We start from the raw sequence: 20,777 nt of genomic DNA, 5'->3' as shown, positions 1-20,777 counted from the left end.
CTGATAGAGCGGCCCTCTACCCCGCACGTCTGATCCTCATGAACGACGTAGGGAAGGGCTGTGCGCAACCGATCCGCTAGGACCTTTGCAAGTATCTTGTAGTCTACACACAGCATGGTCAATGGCCGCCAGTTGCCAAGGTCTGTGGCGTCCCCCTTCTTGTGAAGAAGTGACAGCACACCGACGGTCATTGATCCCCCCGGGAACCCCGTCTCGAGAATGGCCTTCAAGACTTCGAGGACCACCGGTCCGAGTATCCCCCAAAACTTGAGGTAAAACTCGGCCGGCAGCCCATCCATCCCAGGTACCTTCCCTTTTCCCATCCTCCTAAGGGCGCTCTCAACCTCTTCTAGGGAGATCTGAGCCTCCATCGCTTCTCTAATGTCCTCCCGCAATCGCCGGGACAAGTGTTCTAAAAACACATTTCCCTGCTCTACATCTACTTCCCTCTCCTTAAAGAAACTTCGGAAATGATCAGTTGTTACTCTGACCATCTCCTCCGGCTCTCTAGCTACACTACCATCTTCTTTCCTAACCCCGTACATTACCTTTCTACTCTGTCTATCCCTAACCGACTTAAAGAACATTGTGGAACAAGTCTCGTTATGTTCTAAAAAGCCGCTATGCGCACGCTCCAGGAAAGCTCGAGCCTTCCGCTCCTGCAGCTCCCTGAGTTGCGCCTTCAGGGCAGTGGATCTCTCCCAGTCGACCGACCCGCCGAGGTTGCCTGCCTCGTACTCGAGTTCGAGCAACCTATGGATATGATCCACCTCCCTCCTTTCCTCCCTTTTTCTCCTCTTACAATATCCTATAATAAAGATCCTAATCCTTACCTTGACTAAGTCCCACCACTCCAACACCCCTCGCACATGGACCGGAGGCCCTCAAACCCCGAAACACACCAATAAAGGCATTAACAAAGGCTTGCTCATCCAGCACCTCCCGATCTAACTTCCAATACCCCCTACCGAAGAGGCAGACTGGAGAACTCACCTGCAGGAGCACCCCGTCGTGATCTGAAAAGAACACAGGCAACAGCCGACCAGACAACTGACCCAAGGACCTGGATAGAAAAATATAGTCAAGCCTCCGCGCAACCCCCCTGGAGTTGCGCCAAGTGGGACCGGCCATTTTCGGAGTAGTGTGCAGGCCACCATCAACCAGACCATGGCAAGCCATTAGCCCGGTGATGGCGCCTGCACTGCTGTCCCCCCTACCCCTAAATCTATATTAAAGTCCCCCCCCTATCACCAACTGCCTATTTGTGACACACAGGGGCGTCAGACAGTCCACCATCTCCCTCCTGTCTGCCGCCACCTGTGGTCCGTACACCCCAACTAATCTATACCTACAATCTCTTAATGTGACATCCACCCCCAAAACCCTCCCCTGCATAACAACAAAAGTATCCTCAACTTTTACCTCCCTATTCCCAAACAAGATCCCTACCCCCGAAGAGTGAACCCCCCTATACCCCAAACTGATTCCCCTTTATCCCACTCCCTCTTAAACCTCACAACATCCCCCCCATCCCTTAGGTGAACCTCCTGTAAAAACAAAAATCAAACCCCACACCCTCTAAATAACTAAACACCGCCCTTCTTTTTATCCTATCCCTCAAACCCCTTACATTTAAACTAACAAAAGTAATTTTATCCATAATGAAAACATTAACAACAACCTACTAATAACAAAAAACAAAACAAGAGGCTCACCCGATGCTCCCCCGCTCCATCTCCTCCGACAGGGAAGTAAAAATGCTCCCCTCATCCGAAGGATACAGATCCTCCTCAGATGAGCCCACCTGCTTGCGCACAACTTGGGACACTCTGTCTCCCCCTTCCTCTAAGACCCCCAAGTCATCTGCCCATGAAGCCGGGAAAGGGTTGGGGATGGAGGTTTCCGGCTTCTCTGAACAGCCTTGCGACCCTCCATCCCCAGGATGCAGAGATAGAGTAGCGGTCGTCATGTCCATTTCCTCTAGGGGTAAAGGGAGGGATGAGTCCTGTGAGGACAGGGGGGCCACATCAGCGGCACTGTCTTTAACCCCCATCGCACGCTTGCCTGCCCCTTCCCCTATGCCTCCCACCTCTTTCTGCACATCACCCTTCCGCTTCGTCCTCTTCTTCTTGCCGACGTAGGGTTCCTGCTCCAGTTCCGGGATCACCCTCCCTACTGACGATTCCTTCCCATCCTGCCCGAGTTCGAGCGGCACACCAGAGTCTGAGGCCCACTCCCCTGCCCTTGACCCCAACACCGGAAGATTTTCCACCATTTCTACCAGGGCCCCAAGCCCCTCCACCCCATCAAGTAATGATCCCATGCTCTCCATTCCTCCACCCGCCTCCTCCACCTCCGGCTTCTGGATAGCGGACCCCTCACCTCCTTTCACTGACGGCCCTGATGTCACCTCTTTCCCGGCCCTTGCACGTGGAGTGGGCGTTGGTGAGGATGGTCTCTCCTGCTCCTTCTTCTCTGGGTCTTTCTTGCTAGACCCAGGGTCCCTTCTTTGCAGATGTTCCCCCACAGAGTCTCCTCCTTCCTTTCTGCCTGCCGTCGCCTCGGCATATGACTGCCGACGGGACGGACAGTCCCGGAACAGGTGCAGCCTACTACCACACCCGTGGCATTCCTTCGGCTCCCTACAGTCCTTTGCCTCATGCTCCCCCGATTTGCAAAACCTGCATCTCCCTGTACTGCAGGCAGCTGTAACGTGCCCATACTCCCTACATTTCTTACAGAAAGGGGGTTGACGGGTGTAAAAGAGCATCCCCCTGTCCGAACCCAGAGAAAAGACCGCCGGGGGGATGTAGGAAGCCATCAAACCCTTCCTTATCCGGCCTAAGGAGCACCTGGAACTGACGGCGGCCATTCCAGAATCCCAAAGAGTCCTTCACATATCTTGCCCCTGATGTGACGTCACAAAAACGGCCCAGAAATGCCCCTATGGCGATATCCGTTACATGAGGATTGTACATATGTACATTAATAGTTCTGAAATTGGTCTTAGACAGACATGTTACATTGAAAAAGGACAATGGCTTCTCTCCAGCAGCCGCTTTGGCTCTGTCCATTATAATGTCGCACATACCTTCTGTATGAAAGGTCACGTCATATGCTTCCTCCATAGCATTTCCCTGCAGACACATAACCTCTGGGACTTTGACTTTCAGGGCCCCCATCAAAACGGTTCTTCCAAAGGAATCTCTTGGCAAGCGTGTATCTTCTTCCTTCTTCCAAGCGAAACGGATTGTGTTCTTAAGTCCAGTCCTGGGGACCGACCCTGCGCTACTGTTGTTCGCCATCTCCTCACGGAAAAAAACGGAAACCAAGTTGAAAAATAACTTAACTGGCTTTCCTTCTTACTCCCTCCGGCCTTCGACCTTCTGACTCAGCGGGCTTTGGGGCACCTCGGTACCAAGCTTGATCTGAGCCAAAAGGCCGAGAAGCGATAACCCACAAATTGACCCCTGCACCCGCCGGGCCCCCGGGGGCCTCGGCAGACCTCATCGGTTTGGCAAAAGTTGGCTCCTCCTCACCCAACGCTTCCCTGGTGACAGGCGGGTGTGTTTTTTTTTAAAAGTCGCTAATGCGTCGTTAGGTCACTAGCTCTTTAATCCTAGTGCGACTATTTGTTCAATGCCCGGCAAATACACCAGTCATCGTCGGGCTTGAACTCAATTGCCCGAGCGACTACTTTGAGTGGAAAAAAATACGCCGGTCGGTCAGCCGGCTTCAAGTCAAACGCCTGAGCAAAAAGTCTCGGCGTCATCTCTGTCAATTTCTCTTGAAACAAGATACCGGGCTCTGCCAGAAGCAAAGCCCTTCCAAAAATACGTTGAACTCGTAAGTGTTCCTCTCCACGGAAGTCTTTAGTAAAAGGCGAAAGGCTTGTGCGTAATGAAGAGAAACCAGAGTCGTATGGAAGTCAGAGGTCGGGGCCCGAGACACACACGGTGCACTCTAGGCCGGGTCCCCGCGGGTGGTCCCCGAACCCACTCTTCCAAGTTTTCGAGGGCTGTGGGTAAAAAGTCACAGACAGACAGACAGACAGACAGACAGACAGACAGACAGACAGACAGACAGACAGACAGACAGACAGACAATCCTGGTGAAGTGATTGTATTTTTGGGGGGGCTCAAAAACACACACACACACAATCCTGGTGAAGTGATTGTATTTTTGGGGGGGCTCAAAACACACACACACCCCCACAATCCTGGTGAAGTGATTGTATTTTTGGGGGGGGGCTCAAAACACACACACACACACACACACACACACACACACACACACACACACACACACACACACAACAATCCTGGTGAAGTGATTGTATTTTTTTGGGGGCTCAAAACACACACACACACACACACACACACACACACACACCCCCTCCTGGCCAATGTATTTTTTTTTTTTTTTTTTTTTTAAGTAAAATGGCGGGAAAACGGGGGACCCCCATGAAGGGGGCTTCGCACTTGTTTCAGTTTGGATGATTCTTCTTTTTCATTCCTTCTCTTCTTCTGCTAGCTGTTTTACATAGCTTTGGTGTATTTCTTTTCCTTGACAATGGGAGAAAAGTGTTGCACCGTTCCCGGAGGTACTGCAATACCGGGTCGATGCGTGGAGCGGACGGAGCAAGCCCCATTTCCGACTCCCTGTTCGAAAAATCCATTTAATATGTAGTCCCCCGATGGGGGACGTATCAGATATTAAACTGATAAGAACAGATTTTTTTTTTTTTAGAAAAAATAATTTATTACGTTCAATACCATTCATTCTTTACAAAATCATATATTCCTTCAAACTCAAATAATAGGTATTTTAATTTATAAAACAAACCAAAAACCCCAAAACAAAACTCAGGGGAGCATCATCCCTCCCCGTCATCCTAAACACTAACTTTCCCTATCTTCCCGTCCCTAATCTAAAATAACCCCAGCCCTAATCCCCCCTTCCATCTCTCCCGGGCAGCATGCTGCCCCCACTTCCTCTCCTCCCTCTTCATCCTCCCTCTCAAATCTCCTTCCACCCTCCTCACTATCCCTTCCACCCCCCAATCTTTCCCTGTCTTGACCATGTTCTGCCTGGCTTCCCACAGCCCCCGCTTAAAGAGGCTCATGAGAAGCCAGAGCAGAAACCTATCCCTATCCGTCCCCTCGCTCTCCCTACACCTCTCTCTAACCTAGCCCAAGTCAATACAAAATCACCTCTAACCCTTCCTAACAACACCCGTGCCTTTGCCCATACTACTCCGGCAATGGCACAGTCCCAAAAGACATGGCGCACAGTCTCCTCCCTGCCACAAGAAAGTCTTGGACAGGTGGGGGATCGCGCCAAGCTATGCCGGTACATGGTGGAGCGTACCGGCAAACACTTGTGGAGGCTCAACCAATTCAGGTCCTTGAGCCTGTTGTCCAGGCCCCGCGCCTGCACTCCCTCCCAGACCGCCGCCGGGATGCCCACTACAGGTGCCGGACTTACTGCCCGTCTAACCTCCTCGTACAGGTGCCTGTGGTCTAAACCTACTCGGGCGACTTCAACCTCGGGGTGCGCACGCAGCCACTTGGCCGCATGGCCAAAGTGCCACGGCAGCTGTTCCGCCCGAGGACCCGTGTTAGACCACACCATTACGCTTCTCGCCTGATACGAGAAGAACACCCGCAGGAGGTAACCGGACGGGTGTAGTACTGGCTGAGCAAGCTCCGTCAACAAAAATGAAACAAAAATTGCGTCCAGCTTGAGGGGGAGATGTGGTACCCCCCTACCTCCCTCCCCGATGGGACAGATCATGCGTGCCCTGGCGACCCACTCGTACCTGCCACCCCACATGAACTGAAACACCAGCCTCACTAGAGTCCTCCTCAGACAAGCCGGCAATGGGTAGATGTACGCCAAGTACAATAGAGATGGCAATACATCCACCTTTAGAACCAGGACCTTGCCTAAAAAAGACAAAGACCTAGCCCTCCACATCGCTAGCTTCCTCTGTACCACTGCGATGCGCATGTTCCAGTTCAGCGTCGCTGAACCGGAGGTCTCAAAATGGACCCCGAGAATCCTCAGGGCCCCGTTACAGAGAGATAACCCTCCGGGCACATCCGTCCTACCACTCCATCTTCCGAAAAACTTAACGGAAGACTTCGCGTGGTTAAGAACCGCTCCCGACGCTCGGGTGAAGTCCCCAATAATGGCAAGGGACCTTGTCAGGCACGAGTCCTTGCAAAGCAGCAAGGAGGTGTCGTCGGCGTACTGCGTCAACTTGACACGGAGACCGCCACTTCCAGGTATCAGCAAGCCCTCCACCCCTGTGTCTGCCCTAATGGCAGCCCCCAGAGGCTCCATGTACAGAACGAAGAGGAGAGCCGAGAGCGGGCATCCCTGCCTGACCCCAGACGAGAGGTCAAAAACGTCACCTAAGTGACTGTTAACGCTAACCCGGCACCCCGCTCCGACATATAAAGTACGGATCCATCCTATAAACTTCTCCCCAAATCCTAATCTACCTAACACCCTGAATAGAAAGGATCTATTCACGCGATCAAAGGCTTTCGCCTGATCTAGCGCTGCTACCATTAAAGGCAGCCCCCTATCTTCTACCCAAGCGATGGAGTCCCTGATCAACTGTAGGTTCCATCTGATAGAGCGACCCTCTACCCCGCACGTCTGATCCTCATGGACGACGTAGGGAAGGGCTGTGCGCAACCGGTCTGCTAAAACCTTTGCAAGTAGCTTGTAATCTACGCACAGCATGGTCAACGGCCGCCAGTTGCCAAGGTCAGTTGCTTCCCCCTTCTTATAAAGAAGTGACAGCACACCGACCGCCATTGATCCCCCGGGACCCCCGTCTCAAGGATGGCCTTCAAGACTTCGAGGACCACTGGTCCAAGTATACCCCAAAACTTGAGGTAAAACTCGGCCGGCAACCCATCCATCCCAGGCACCTTCCCTTTTCCCATCCTCCTGAGAGCACTCTCAACCTCCTCGAGGGAGATCTGAGCCTCCATCACATCTCTAATGTCCTCCGGCAATCGCCGGGACAAGTGTTCTAAAAACACATTTCCCTGCTCTACATCTATTACCCTCTCTTTAAATAAACCTCGGAAATGATCAGTTGTTACCCTGACCATTTCCTCCGGTTTTCTAACTATGCTACCATCTTCTTTCCTCACCCCATGCATTATCTTCCTACTCTGTCTGGCCCTAACCGACTTAAAGAACATAGAGGAACAAGTCTCATTATGTTCTAAAAAGCCATTATGCGCACGCTCCAGGAAAGCTCGAGCCTTCCGCTCCTGCAGCTCCCTGAGCTGCGCCTTCAGGTCAGTGGATCTCTCCCAGTCAATCGACCCGCCGAGGTTGCCTGCCTCGTACTCGAGTTCGAGCAACCTTTGGATACGATCCACCTCCCTCCTTTCCTCCCTTTTTTTCCTCTTACAATATCCTATTATAAAAGCCCTAATCCTTACCTTAACTAAATCCCACCACTCTAACACCCCCTCGCACATGGACCGGAGGCCTTCAAGCCCCGAAAGAAACCAAAAAGGTGTCGACGAAAGCTTGCTCCTCCAGCACATCCCGATCTAATTTCCAGTACCCCCTACCGAAGAGGCAGACTGGCGACCCCACCTGCAGGAGCACCCCGTCGTGATCTGAGAAGAACACAGGCAACAGCCGCCCAGACAACTGGCCCAAAGACCTAGATAGAAAAATATAGTCGAGCCTCCGCGCAACCCCCCGAGAGTTACGCCATGTGGGACCCGCCATTGTCGGAGTAGTGTGCAGGCCTCCATCAACCAGACCATGGCAAGCCATTAGCCCGGTGATGGCGCCTGCACTACTATCCCCCGCTAACCCTAAATCTATGTTAAAATCCCCACCTATCACCAAGTGCCTATTTGTGACACACAGGGGCGCCAGACAGTCCACCATCTCCCTCCTGTCTGCCGCCACCTGTGGCCCATACACCACCACTAACCTATACCTACTATCCCTAAAAGTGACATCCACCCCCAACACCCTCCCCTGCATTACAACAAAAGTGCTCTCTACTCTAACCTCCCTATTCCCAAACAAAATACCCACCCCCGTAGAGTGAACCCCACCTATACCCCAAATTGATTCCCCCTTATCCCACTCCCTACTAAACCTGATGACATCCCCTCCATCCCTCAGGTGAACCTCCTGTACAAAACAAACATCAAAACCCACCCCTTCCAAAAAACTAAAAACCGCCCTCCTCTTAACAAAATCCCTCAAACCCCTTACATTTAAACTAAAAATATTAACAGAAAATGTCATTTAAAAAATTAAATTACAAAACCTTACATCAATGAAATGAAAACCCCAAATTAACCAAAAAACAGGAGACTCACCCGATGCTCCCCTGCCTCGTCTCATCCGGCGGGGACGTCCTCTCCTCTCCTGACGTCCCCCCGTCCTCCTCCATCTCTCCAACCCAGGATGCAGGGATGGTGTTAGGCCTTGGAGTGCCCTGCATCCTGGGTTCCCCACCAACACCCTCCGTTTCTGTCTCCCTGTAGGCTGCTGGACTGAGGTCGAGAGCAGGGGACCCCATCTCCCCAAGCAGGAGTTGAGATCCCCCCTCAGACCCCCAGCCCAGCGCCACGCCCTGGGAGTCACCCTCCACCAGCTGTTGAGGGGCTGATAAAAATAACGAGGACAAGGGCGTTCTTCTTTCCCCCATCACACGCTTGGCCACCCCCTCCCCCCCCACACCCCCCTCCCTCTCACAGCCTGTCAAGCACACCCTCCTCTTCCCTTTCTTCTTTGGTGTTGGAGGTAGCGGGGAGACACCACCCCTCTTCCCCGCTATCTCCTCCACCATTCCCCGCATCTCTTCAACAAGGGCGCTCGACAAGCTGTCCCCCCACTCCTTCACTCCTTCTTCCTCCTCCGGTCCTTCTTCTGGTCCCGTCTCAGCTTCTCCTTCCATTTCCGCCACCGTTCCCTCCTCCACCTCCTCTCTCGCCACTGCCCCAGTCTCCTTCTTCTCTGTTCCTTCCGCCTCCTTCCCCTCCTCTCCTTCTGTTCCAGCCTCCTTCCTCCCGTCCTTCTCCTTCCGTGCAGTCTTTTCCCCTGTGCCATTACCTTCATCCAGGCCCTTACTTTCCTTTCTCCCCCATCCCCCGTTCTCCCTCCAGCCGCAGACGCGTACGACCTCTGACGAGCCGGGCACTCACGCCACAGGTGTGCTGACGAGCCACACCCGTGGCAAGCCTTGGGCTCGTCACAATCCTTGGCCTCGTGCTCTCCCGACCCACAGAACTTGCATTTTCTGGTGTTGCACGAGGCCAGGATATGACCATAGGCCATACAACGCCTGCAGAAAGGAGGCTGACGGGCATAGAATAATGTCCCCCTGTCAGCCCCCAGGGAGAACATCGCCGGGGGATGGAGGTAGCCACCTAAACCCTTCGGGTCCTCCCTGAGAAGGACCTGGAACCCTCTCCTCCCGTTCCAGAATCCCAGGGAGTCCCTGAGGTGCCTCGCTGAGGAGACGTTTTCCACGTATCTCCCCAGAAAGGCCCTCACCTCCTCATCCTTTACATGGGGATTGTACATGGTGACGGTGACCACCCTGAAATTGTTCCTTGCCAGGCTGGTCACCTCGTAATGGCACAGGGGTCTTGCTCCTTTCCCTTCCCTCACCTTCTTCATAATATCGTCATGCTTCTCCTCCACATGAAACGTCACATCATATGCCTTCTCCATCGGGTTCCCCTGAAGGCATAGAACATCTTTAACCTGTAGATTCAGGTAGCCCATCAGGATATTTCTCCCAAACGTATCTCGTCCCCATGGCTCCGTCTCCTTGTCCGTCCAGGCAAACCTCACGGTGTTGGCCAAGCCAATCCCTGGAACCTGCCTGATTGGCTTTTGCTGCTCCATCTCTTCCAACAAAAATGCTCTCTTAAACAAGAAGCCAAAGAAAAAGAAATCCGAAAACTCCGATTCCCGCCAAAAAAAAACAAAATAAAATTTTCCTCCCTCCTGCCTTCCTTCGACCTTCTGGCTCAGCGGGCTTTGGGGCACCTCGGTACCAAGCTTGATCTGAGCCAAAAGGCCGAGAAGCGATAACCCACAAATTGACCCCTGCACCCGCCGGGCCCCCGGGGGCCTCGGCAGACCTCATCGGTTTGGCAAAAGTTGGCTCCTCCTCACCCAACGCTTCCCTGGTGACAGGCGGGTGTGTTTTTTTTAAAAGTCGCTAATGCGTCGTTAGGTCACTAGCTCTTTAATCCTAGTGCGACTATTTGTTCAATGCCCGGCAAATACACCAGTCATCGTCGGGCTTGAACTCAATTGCCCGAGCGACTACTTTGAGTGGAAAAAATACGCCGGTCGGTCAGCCGGCTTCAAGTCAAACGCCTGAGCAAAAGTCTCGGCGTCATCTCTGTCAATTTCTCTTGAAACAAGATACCGGGCTCTGCCAGAAGCAAAGCCCTTCCAAAAATACGTTGAACTCGTAAGTGTTCCTCTCCACGGAAGTCTTTAGTAAAAGGCGAAAGGCTTGTGCGTAATGAAGAGAAACCAGAGTCGTATGGAAGTCAGAGGTCGGGGCCCGAGACACACACGGTGCACTCTAGGCCGGGTCCCCGCGGGTGGTCCCCGAACCCACTCTTCCAAGTTTTCGAGGGCTGTGGGTAAAAAGTCACAGACAGACAGACAGACAGACAGACAGACAGACAGACAGACAGATAGACAGATAGACAGATAGACAGATAGACAATCCTGGTGAAGTGATTGTATTTTTGGGGGGGCTCAAAAACACACACACACACAATCCTGGTGAAGTGATTGTATTTTTTGGGGGCTCAAAAACACACACACACACACACACACACACACACACACAATCCTGGTGAAGTGATTGTATTTTTTTGGGGGGCTCAAAACACACACACACACACACACACACACACACACACACACACACACACACACACACACACACACACAATCCTGGTGAAGTGATTGTATTTTTGGGGGCTCAAAAACCACACACACCACACACACACCACACTCTCCTGGCCAATGTTTTTTTTTTTATTTTTTTTTTAAGTAAAATGGCGGGAAAACGGGGGACCCCCATGAAGGGGGCTTCGCACTTGTTTCAGTTTGGATGATTCTTCTTTTTCATTCCTTCTCTTCTTCTGCTAGCTGTTTTACATAGCTTGGTGTATTTCTTTTTCCTTGACAATGGGAGAAAAGTGTTGCACCGTTCCCGGAGGTACTGCAATACCGGGTCGATGCGTGGAGCGGACGGAGCAAGCCCCATTTCCGACTCCCTGTTCGAAAAATCCATTTAATATGTAGTCCCCCGATGGGGGACGTATCAGATATTAAACTGATAAGAACAGATTTTTTTTTTTTATAAAATATATTTATTACGTTCAAAACCCAACAAAATCTTATACAATCAATCAATTCAAACACAAATTCCATTAAACATTTCAAAACTATTCAATAATAACCAAACCCAAAAACCAAAAGTCATGAGAGCATCTACCCTCCCCTTCCCACCTACAAACCAAAACCCATACACTTCAAATAACCAAAGTTAAACACTCACCCTATACTCCCGACCGACGGGGACGCCTCCTCCACTCCTGACGCTCCCCCGTCGGCCACCATCCCCTCTCCCCTAGATACAAAAACAATTCCCGGCACACCCACACTCTGTGTCTTGTGCCCCCACTCAAATCCACCACCCTGCCCTCCTCCTAACTCCGACCCGGGCACCCCATGCCCCCAAACAGGAAACTTAAGCTCCTCCCTCCATCGCCCAATCCTGGGCCATGCCTGTAAGGTCCAGCTCTGACAGGGGTGTAAAGGTGAAGAAGAGGGAACCCAAGAGGGCCCAGCATCCTCCTCCCCTTGCCCTTCCTTCACCACCACCCTTTTACCACCCTTCTTCCTCCTGCTTTCCGGCGCTCCCCTTCTTCGACCTCTTTATTGGTGGAGGGCGAAAACATGTCAAACCCCCCTCGCTTTTCATATTGTCCCCTCCTTCTCCACTCCTCCACCCGTGATCTCACCTCTTTACTGTCCCCCCACTCCTTCACTCCTTCTCCTACTGGTCCCGCCACAACTGCCTTCTCTGTCTCCTCCCTTTCTGTCTCTTCCTTCTCCACCACCTTCTTCCCTGTCTCCTTCCTTTCTGTCTCTTTCTTCTCCACCACCTTCTTCCCTGTCTCCTTCCTTTCTGTCTCTTTCTCCTCCACCACCTTCTTCCCTGTCTCCTTCCTTTCTGTCTCTTTCTCCTCCACCACCTTCTTCCCTCTCTCCTTCCTTTCTGTCTCTTTCTCCTCCACCACCTTCTTCCCTGTCTCCTTCCTTTCTATCTCTTTCTTCTCCACCGCCGTCTTCCCAGTCTCCTTTCTTTCTGTCTTTTCTCCACCACCTTCTTCCCTGTCTCCTTCCTTTCTGTCTCTTTCTTCTCCACCACCTTCTTCCCTGTCTCCTTCCTTTCTGTCTCTTTCTTCTCCACCTCCGTCTTCTCTATCTCCTCCCTCTCTGTTGCCTTCTCCGTCTCCTTCCTCTCCACAGCCGTCTTCTCCGGCCCCTCCACTCTCCTATCTCCTTCCTCCTCCTGCTCTCCTTCAGCCTCCTGCTCCTCCTCTCCTTCACCTCCCCTCCGTTTCCACCATGTCCACTTCTTCCTTTTCCTCTTCTTCTTCTACTGTCGCTCTGCTCCTCCTCTTCTCCCGCCGTGTGTCCTCTCCCTCTGTGCCAGTTCTCGGTTCTTTGTCCCTCCTTTCTTCCCCCATCCCCGGCTCTCGTTCCCCCCAGCTGCAGACGCGTATGACCTCTGACGCGCCGGGCATTCACGCCACAGGTGCGTTAGCATGCCACACCCGTGACATGCCTTCGGCGCGTCACAGTCCCTCGCCTCGTGCTCCGCAGATCCACAGTACCTACACTTCTTTGTACTGCACGAGGCGAGGACGTGACCGTAGGCCATACAACGCCTGCAATACGGAGGCTGACGGGCATAATACAACGTCCCCCTGTCAGCCCCCAGGGAGAACATCGCCGGAGGATGGAGGTAGCCTCCCAATCCCTTTGGGTCTTCTCTTAGAAGAGCTTGATATCCTCTCCTCCCGGTCCAAAAACCCGAATGAATCCTTGAGGTGCCTTCCTGAGGAGACACTATCCATATATCTCCCCAGAAAGGCCCTCACCTCTTCGTCCTTCACGTATGGGTTGTACATCGTAACCTTCACCACTCTAAAATTTCTCTTCGCCAAGTTCGTCACGCATAGAAGCACACAGGCTTCTCTTCCTCCAATTCCCTTGCCTTCTGAGAACTCATCGTGTCCTCATGTTGTTTTTCATGTGTAGCGTCACATCAAAACCTCCCTCTATTGGATTGCCCTGGAGGCAGAAGACATCCTTTACCTCCAATCTTGAGCGCACATCAAGATAGTTCTCCCAAATGTCTCCCTCCCAAATTGCTCCGCCGCTTTATCCTTCCAGGCACGAATCTCAACGTGTTGGCCAATCCGATCCCCGAACCGACCTGCTCCGCTCATTTCCCTCCATTCCTTACAGAAAATAAGGCTCTCTTCAAAAAGTGACTCAAAAACAACAAACTTTCCTCCCTCCGGCCTTCCTTCGACCTTTTGGCTCAGCGGGCTTTGGGGCACCTCGGTACCAAGCTTGATCTGAGCCAAAAGGCCGAGAAGCGATAACCCACAAATTGACCCCTGCACCCGCCGGCCCCGGGGGCCTCGGCAGACCTCATCGGTTTGGCAAAAGTTGGCTCCTCCTCACCCAACGCTTCCCTGGTGACAGGCGGGTGTGTTTTTTTTAAAAGTCGCTAATGCGTCGTTAGGTCACTAGCTCTTTAATCCTAGTGCGACTATTTGTTCAATGCCCGGCAAATACACCAGTCATCGTCGGGCTTGAACTCAATTGCCCGAGCGACTACTTTGAGTGGAAAAAATACGCCGGTCGGTCAGCCGGCTTCAAGTCAAACGCCTGAGCAAAAGTCTCGGCGTCATCTCTGTCAATTTCTCTTGAAACAAGATACCGGGCTCTGCCAGAAGCAAAGCCCTTCCAAAAATACGTTGAACTCGTAAGTGTTCCTCTCCACGGAAGTCTTTAGTAAAAGGCGAAAGGCTTGTGCGTAATGAAGAGAAACCAGAGTCGTATGGAAGTCAGAGGTCGGGGCCCGAGACACACACGGTGCACTCTAGGCCGGGTCCCCGCGGGTGGTCCCCGAACCCACTCTTCCAAGTTTTCGAGGGCTGTGGGTAAAAAGTCACAGACAGACAGACAGACAGACAGACAGACAGACAGACAGACAGACAGATAGACAGATAGACAGATAGACTACAATCCTGGTGAAGTGATTGTATTTTTGGGGGGGCTCAAAAACACACACACACACACAATCCTGGTGAAGTGATTGTATTTTTTTGGGGGCTCAACAACACACACACACACACACACACACACATCCTGTGAGTGGGGGCTCAAAACACACACACACACACACACACACACACACACACACACACACACACACAATCCTGGTGAAGTGATTGTATTTTTTGGGGGGCTCAAAAACACACACACACACACACACACACACACACACACACACACACACACACACATCTCCTGGCCAATGTTTTTTTTTTTTTTTTTTTAAGTAAAATGGCGGGAAAACGGGGACCCCCATGAAGGGGCTTCGCACTTGTTTCAGTTTGGATGATTCTTCTTTTTCCATTCCTTCTCTTCTTCTGCTAGCTGTTTTACATAGCTTGGTGTATTTCTTTTTCCTTGACAATGGGAGAAAAGTGTTGCACCGTTCCCGGAGGTACTGCAATACCGGGTCGATGCGTGGAGCGGACGGAGCAAGCCCCATTTCCGACTCCCTGTTCGAAAAATCCATTTAATATGTAGTCCCCCGATGGGGGACGTATCAGATATTAAACTGATAAGAACAGATTTTTTTTTTTTTATAAAATATATTTATTACGTTCAAAACCCAACAAAAATCTTATACAATCAATCAATTCAAACACAAATTCCATTAAACATTTCAAAACTATTCAATAATAACCAAACCCAAAAACCAAAAGTCATGGGAGCATTTTCCCTCCCCTTCCCATCTACAAACCAAAACCTACACCAAAAATCAAAGAAAAACTCACCCCATCCCGACCGACGGGGACGCCTTCTCCACTCCTGACGCTCCCCCGTCGGCCGCCATCCCCTCTCCCCTGGATGCGGTAACAGCGCCCGACACACGCTCACCCTGCGTCCCGTACCCCACACTTAGGTCTACCACCCTGCCCTCCTCCTGACTCCGGCCCGGGGACCCCACGAGCCCAAACAGGGAGCTTAAGCCTCCCTCCATCGCCCAATCCTGGGCCATGCCTGTAAGGTCAAGCTCAGACAGGGGTGTAAAGGTGAAGGAAGAGGGAACCCAAGAGGGCCCTGCAACCTCCCCCTCCCCTCCACCCTGATCTGCCCCCCTCCCTCTTTTACCACCCATCCTCCTTGAGCGCTCCCCTCTTTTCGACCTCTTGTATGGTGGAGTAAAAGGCAAAAAGTTTTCATAGCTTGCCTCCTTCTCCACCTCCACCCGTGATTTCACCTCTTTACTGTCCCCCCACTCCTTCACTCCTTCTCCTACTGGTCCCGCCACAACTACCTTCTCTGTCTCCTCCCTTTCTGTCTTTTCCTTCTCCACCACCTTCTTCCCTGTCTCCTTCCTTTCTGTCTCTTTCTTCTCCACCACCTTCTTCCCTGTCTCCTTCCTTTCTGTCTCTTTCTTCTCCACCACCTTCTTCCCTGTCTCCTTCTTTTCTGTCTCTTTCTTCTCCACCACCTTCTTCCCTATCTCCTTCCTTTCTGTCTTTTCCTTCTCCACCACCTTCTTCCCTGTCTCCTTCCTTTCTGTCTCTTTCTTCTCCACCACCTTCTTCCCTGTCTCCTCCCTTTCTGTCTCTTTCTTCTCCACCGCCGTCTTCCCTGTCTCCTTCCTTTCTGTCTCTTTCTTCTCCACCGCCGTCTTCCCAGTCTCCTCCCTCTCTGTTGCCTTCTCCGTCTCCTTCCTCTCCACAGCCGTCTTCTCTGGCCCCTTCACTCTCCTGTCTCCTTCCTCCTCCTGCTCTCCTTCAGCCTCCTGCCCTTCCGTTTCCACTATGCTGTTGTCTTCTTTTCTTTTTCTCCTCCCGCTTTCGTTTGCTCCTCCTCTTCCACCCGTGTGTCCGCTCCCTCTGTTCCAGTACTCAGTTCTTGGTCCCTCCTTCTACCCCCATCCCCGGCTCTCGTTTCCCCCCAGCTGCAGACGCGTATGACCCTTGACGCGCCGGGCATTCACGCCACAGGTGCGTCAGCATGCCACACCTGTGACATGCCTTCGGCGCGTCACAGTCCCTCGCCTCGTGCTCTGCAGATCCACAATACCTGCACTTCTTTATGCTGCACGAGGCGAGGACGTGGCCGTAGGCCATACAACGCCTGCAGTACGGAGGCTGACGGGCATAATGCAACGTCCCCTGTCAGCCCCCAGGGAGAACATCGCCGGAGGATGGAGGTATCCACCCAATCCTTTTGGGTCCTCTCTTAGGAGGGCCTGGAAACCCCTCCTCCCGGTCCAAAAACCCAAAGAATCCTTGAGGTGCCTTCCTGAGGAGACACTATCCATGTATCTCCCCAGAAAGGCCCTCACCTCCTCGTCCTTCACGTAAGGGTTGTAAATGTTCACATTCACAACCCTGAAATTACTCTTCGCCAAGCTGGTCACCAAGTAATGAGACACCGGCCTCTCTGCTTGCACTTCTCTCGCCCTTCTGAGAACGTCATCGTGCTTCACTTCAGTGTGTAGCGCCACATCGTATGCCCCCTCCAAAGGGTTGTCTTGGAGGCAGAACACATCCTCCACCGTCAGTCCAAGGATCTCAATCAAAATGGTCCTCCCAAACTCATCTCTGCCAATTGGCTCCGTCGCCTTATCCTTCCAGGCAAACCGCACCGTATTCGCCAGCCCCATCCTAGGGACTGGCCTCCATGTAGAAGCCTGCGCCATCTCCGCAAAGAAAATTGGCGCACTCGCCTCCGCTTTCTTCCAAAAAGAAAAACTGAAAAAGAGCGGCAAAATAAACCAACCGTGAATCCAAATACCAAAACAACAAACTTTCCTCCCTCCTGCCTTCCTTCGACCTTTTGGCTCAGCGGGCTTTGGGGCACCTCGGTACCAAGCTTGATCTGAGCCAAAAGGCCGAGAAGCGATAACCCACAAATTGACCCCTGCACCCGCCGGGCCCCCGGGGGCCTCGGCAGACCTCATCGGTTTGGCAAAAGTTGGCTCCTCCTCACCCAACGCTTCCCTGGTGACAGGCGGGTGTGTTTTTTTTTAAAAGTCGCTAATGCGTCGTTAGGTCACTAGCTCTTTAATCCTAGTGCGACTATTTGTTCAATGCCCGGCAAATACACCAGTCATCGTCGGGCTTGAACTCAATTGCCCGAGCGACTACTTTGAGTGGAAAAAAATACGCCGGTCGGTCAGCCGGCTTCAAGTCAAACGCCTGAGCAAAAAGTCTCGGCGTCATCTCTGTCAATTTCTCTTGAAACAAGATACCGGGCTCTGCCAGAAGCAAAGCCCTTCCAAAAATACGTTGAACTCGTAAGTGTTCCTCTCCACGGAAGTCTTTAGTAAAAGGCGAAAGGCTTGTGCGTAATGAAGAGAAACCAGAGTCGTATGGAAGTCAGAGGTCGGGGCCCGAGACACACACGGTGCACTCTAGGCCGGGTCCCCCGGGTGGTCCCCGAACCCACTCTTCCAAGTTTTCGAGGGCTGTGGGTAAAAAGTCACAGACAGACAGACAGACAGACAGACAGACAGACAGACAGACAGACAGACAGACAGATAGACAGATAGACAATCCTGGTGAAGTGATTGTATTTTTGGGGGCTCAAAACACACACACACACACAATCCTGGTGAAGTGATTGTATTTTTGGGGGGGCTCAAACACACACACACACACACACACACACACACACACACACACACACACACACACACACACACACACACACTCTCCTGGCCAATGTTTTTTTTTATTTTTTTTTTTTAAGTAAAATGGCGGGAAAACGGGGGACCCCCATGAAGGGGGCTTCGCACTTGTTTCAGTTTGGATGATTCTTCTTTTTCATTCCTTCTCTTCTTCTGCTAGCTGTTTTACATAGCTTGGTGTATTTCTTTTCCTTGACAATGGGAGAAAAGTGTTGCACCGTTCCCGGAGGTACTGCAATACCGGGTCGATGCGTGGAGCGGACGGAGCAAGCCCCATTTCCGACTCCCTGTTCGAAAAATCCATTTAATATGTAGTCCCCCGATGGGGGACGTATCAGATATTAAACTGATAAGAACAGATACTACACTTGATCTGAGCCAAAAGGCCGAGAAGCGATAACCCACAAATTGACCCCTGCACCCGCCGGTCCCCCGGGGCCTCGGCAGACCTCATCGGTTTGGCAAAAGTTGGCTCCTCCTCACCCAACGCTTCCCTGGTGACAGGCGGGTGTGTTTTTTTTTAAAAGTCGCTAATGCGTCGTTAGGTCACTAGCTCTTTAATCCTAGTGCGACTATTTGTTCAATGCCCGGCAAATACACCAGTCATCGTCGGGCTTGAACTCAATTGCCCGAGCGACTACTTTGAGTGGAAAAAATACGCCGGTCGGTCAGCCGGCTTCAAGTCAAACGCCTGAGCAAAAAGTCTCGGCGTCATCTCTGTCAATTTCTCTTGAAACAAGATACCGGGCTCTGCCAGAAGCAAAGCCCTTCCAAAAATACGTTGAACTCGTAAGTGTTCCTCTCCACGGAAGTCTTTAGTAAAAGGCGAAAGGCTTGTGCGTAATGAAGAGAAACCAGAGTCGTATGGAAGTCAGAGGTCGGGGCCCGAGACACACACGGTGCACTCTAGGCCGGGTCCCCGCGGGTGGTCCCCGAACCCACTCTTCCAAGTTTTCGAGGGCTGTGGGTAAAAAGTCACAGACAGACAGACAGACAGACAGACAGACAGACAGACAGACAGACAGACAGACAGACAGACAGATAGATAGATAGATAGACAATCCTGGTGAAGTGATTGTATTTTTGGGGGGCTCAAAACACACACACACACACACAATCCTGGTGAAGTGATTGTATTTTTTTGGGGGCCCAAAACACACACACACACACACACACACACACACACACACACACACACACACACACACCACACACACACACACACACACACTCCTGGCCAATGTTTTTTTTTTTTTTTTTTTTTAAGTAAAATGGCGGAAAACGGGGACCCCCATGAAGGGGGCTTCGCACTTGTTTCAGTTTGGATGATTCTTCTTTTTCATTCCTTCTCTTCTTCTGCTAGCTGTTTTACATAGCTTGGTGTATTTCTTTTCCTTGACAATGGGAGAAAAGTGTTGCACCGTTCCCGGAGGTACTGCAATACCGGGTCGATGCGTGGAGCGGACGGAGCAAGCCCCATTTCCGACTCCCTGTTCGAAAAATCCATTTAATATGTAGTCCCCCGATGGGGGACGTATCAGATATTAAACTGATAAGAACAGATGATGATTCAAAGCTTTTATTCTAACTTTTCAAGCATTTACACAGTAAACAATTCACATGTCTTTTAACCTTTTAGTTGCCCCTATCCAAACAGAACTAGTAACAAAAAACAACCCATCAGTTTTCCAAAAACTCTGAAACCCTCTCTCTCTTGGAAGAGATGGGCAACCAACACCCTCCCACAACTTTTCTAGGGGGCTGCAGCAAAAAATCAAATACAAACACAAGCCATCAATAAACATAAGTAATCCAAAACCCCAAAAACCTACCAACCTGCCTTCTAAACCTTAACTACCTGACCAGCCCCAACCCCCTTTCCACCGCTCTAAGGCAGCATGGTGACCCCACTTCCTCTCCTCCCTTCTTATCCTCCCTCTCAAATCTCCCTCCACTCTCCTCACTATTCCCTCCACCCCCCAGTCTGCTCCTGACTTAACCAGGCCCTGCCTGGCATCCCACAGCCCTTTCTTAAAAAGACTGATAAGCAGCCACAACAGAAAACGATCCCTACCTACCCCCCCGCTCTCCCCACCCCTCTCTCCACCCCCACCCATGTTAAAACAAAACCCTCCTTCACTCTCCCTAGCAACCCCTGAGCCCTGGCCCACACTACTCCTGCGAAAGCACAGTCCCAGTACATGTGGCGTATTGTCTCCTCCCCACCACAAGTTGGTCTCGGGCACTGGGGGACCGTGCCAAGCTATGCCGGGTACATGATGGATCTTACCGGCAAGCACTTGTGGAGGCTTAACCAATTTAGATCCTTAAGACGATTGTCTAGGCCCCGCGCCTGTATGGTCTCCCAGACCACAGCAGGGGTACCCACCACAGGGGGCGCACAAACGGTCCGTCTGACCTCTTCGTACAGGCGTCTGTGGTCCAAACCTACTCGGGCGACTTCAACCTCGGGATGCGCACGTAGCCACTTTGCCGCATGGCTGAAGTGCCACGGCAGCTGTTCAGCCCGAGGACCCGTGTTGGACCACACCATTATGCTTCTCGCCTGGTACGAAAAACACCCGCAGGAAATAACCGGAGGGATGAATCACTGGATTAGCGAGCTCATTCAATAAAAACGAAACAAAAATCGAGTCCAGCTTGAGTGGGAAGTGTGGAACTCCTCTCCCTCCCTCCCCGATGGTTGAGAGCA

The 20,777-nt window shown here is 51.8% G+C and overlaps 6 non-coding genes and 4 pseudogenes across 6 annotated transcripts; all 10 read right to left on the bottom strand.

Annotated features, from left to right (window-relative positions):
- Nucleotides 1–3,803: 3,803 nt before the first annotated feature.
- LOC123740529 (U5 spliceosomal RNA) lies at nt 3,804–3,920 on the bottom strand. Its single transcript, XR_006768412.1, has one exon. It is a non-coding gene; the product is annotated as a U5 spliceosomal RNA (small nuclear RNA).
- A 661-nt stretch (nt 3,921–4,581) lies between these two features.
- Nucleotides 4,582–4,759, bottom strand: LOC123740296 (uncharacterized; annotated as a pseudogene).
- A 5,690-nt stretch (nt 4,760–10,449) lies between these two features.
- LOC123740528 (U5 spliceosomal RNA) lies at nt 10,450–10,566 on the bottom strand. The gene has a single exon (XR_006768411.1). It is a non-coding gene; the product is annotated as a U5 spliceosomal RNA (small nuclear RNA).
- Nucleotides 10,567–11,235: 669 nt separating this feature from the next.
- On the bottom strand, nt 11,236–11,411 carry LOC123740322 (uncharacterized; annotated as a pseudogene).
- A 2,653-nt stretch (nt 11,412–14,064) lies between these two features.
- LOC123740527 (U5 spliceosomal RNA) lies at nt 14,065–14,181 on the bottom strand. Its single transcript, XR_006768410.1, has one exon. It is a non-coding gene; the product is annotated as a U5 spliceosomal RNA (small nuclear RNA).
- A 651-nt stretch (nt 14,182–14,832) lies between these two features.
- LOC123740318 (uncharacterized) lies at nt 14,833–15,009 on the bottom strand (annotated as a pseudogene).
- A 2,619-nt stretch (nt 15,010–17,628) lies between these two features.
- On the bottom strand, nt 17,629–17,745 carry LOC123740526 (U5 spliceosomal RNA). The gene has a single exon (XR_006768409.1). It is a non-coding gene; the product is annotated as a U5 spliceosomal RNA (small nuclear RNA).
- Nucleotides 17,746–18,271: 526 nt separating this feature from the next.
- LOC123740496 (U2 spliceosomal RNA) lies at nt 18,272–18,462 on the bottom strand. The gene has a single exon (XR_006768382.1). It is a non-coding gene; the product is annotated as a U2 spliceosomal RNA (small nuclear RNA).
- Nucleotides 18,463–18,810: 348 nt separating this feature from the next.
- On the bottom strand, nt 18,811–18,927 carry LOC123740525 (U5 spliceosomal RNA). The gene has a single exon (XR_006768408.1). It is a non-coding gene; the product is annotated as a U5 spliceosomal RNA (small nuclear RNA).
- A 547-nt stretch (nt 18,928–19,474) lies between these two features.
- On the bottom strand, nt 19,475–19,644 carry LOC123740337 (uncharacterized; annotated as a pseudogene).
- Between the last annotated feature and the right edge of the window lie 1,133 nt (nt 19,645–20,777).

The sequence above is a fragment of the Salmo salar genome, unplaced genomic scaffold (genome assembly GCF_905237065.1).
Source record: "Salmo salar unplaced genomic scaffold, Ssal_v3.1, whole genome shotgun sequence".
Classification (NCBI taxonomy): domain Eukaryota; kingdom Metazoa; phylum Chordata; class Actinopteri; order Salmoniformes; family Salmonidae; genus Salmo; species Salmo salar.
Note: the sequence above shows the minus strand (reverse complement) of the source record. Positions and strands in the feature narration are given on the sequence as shown.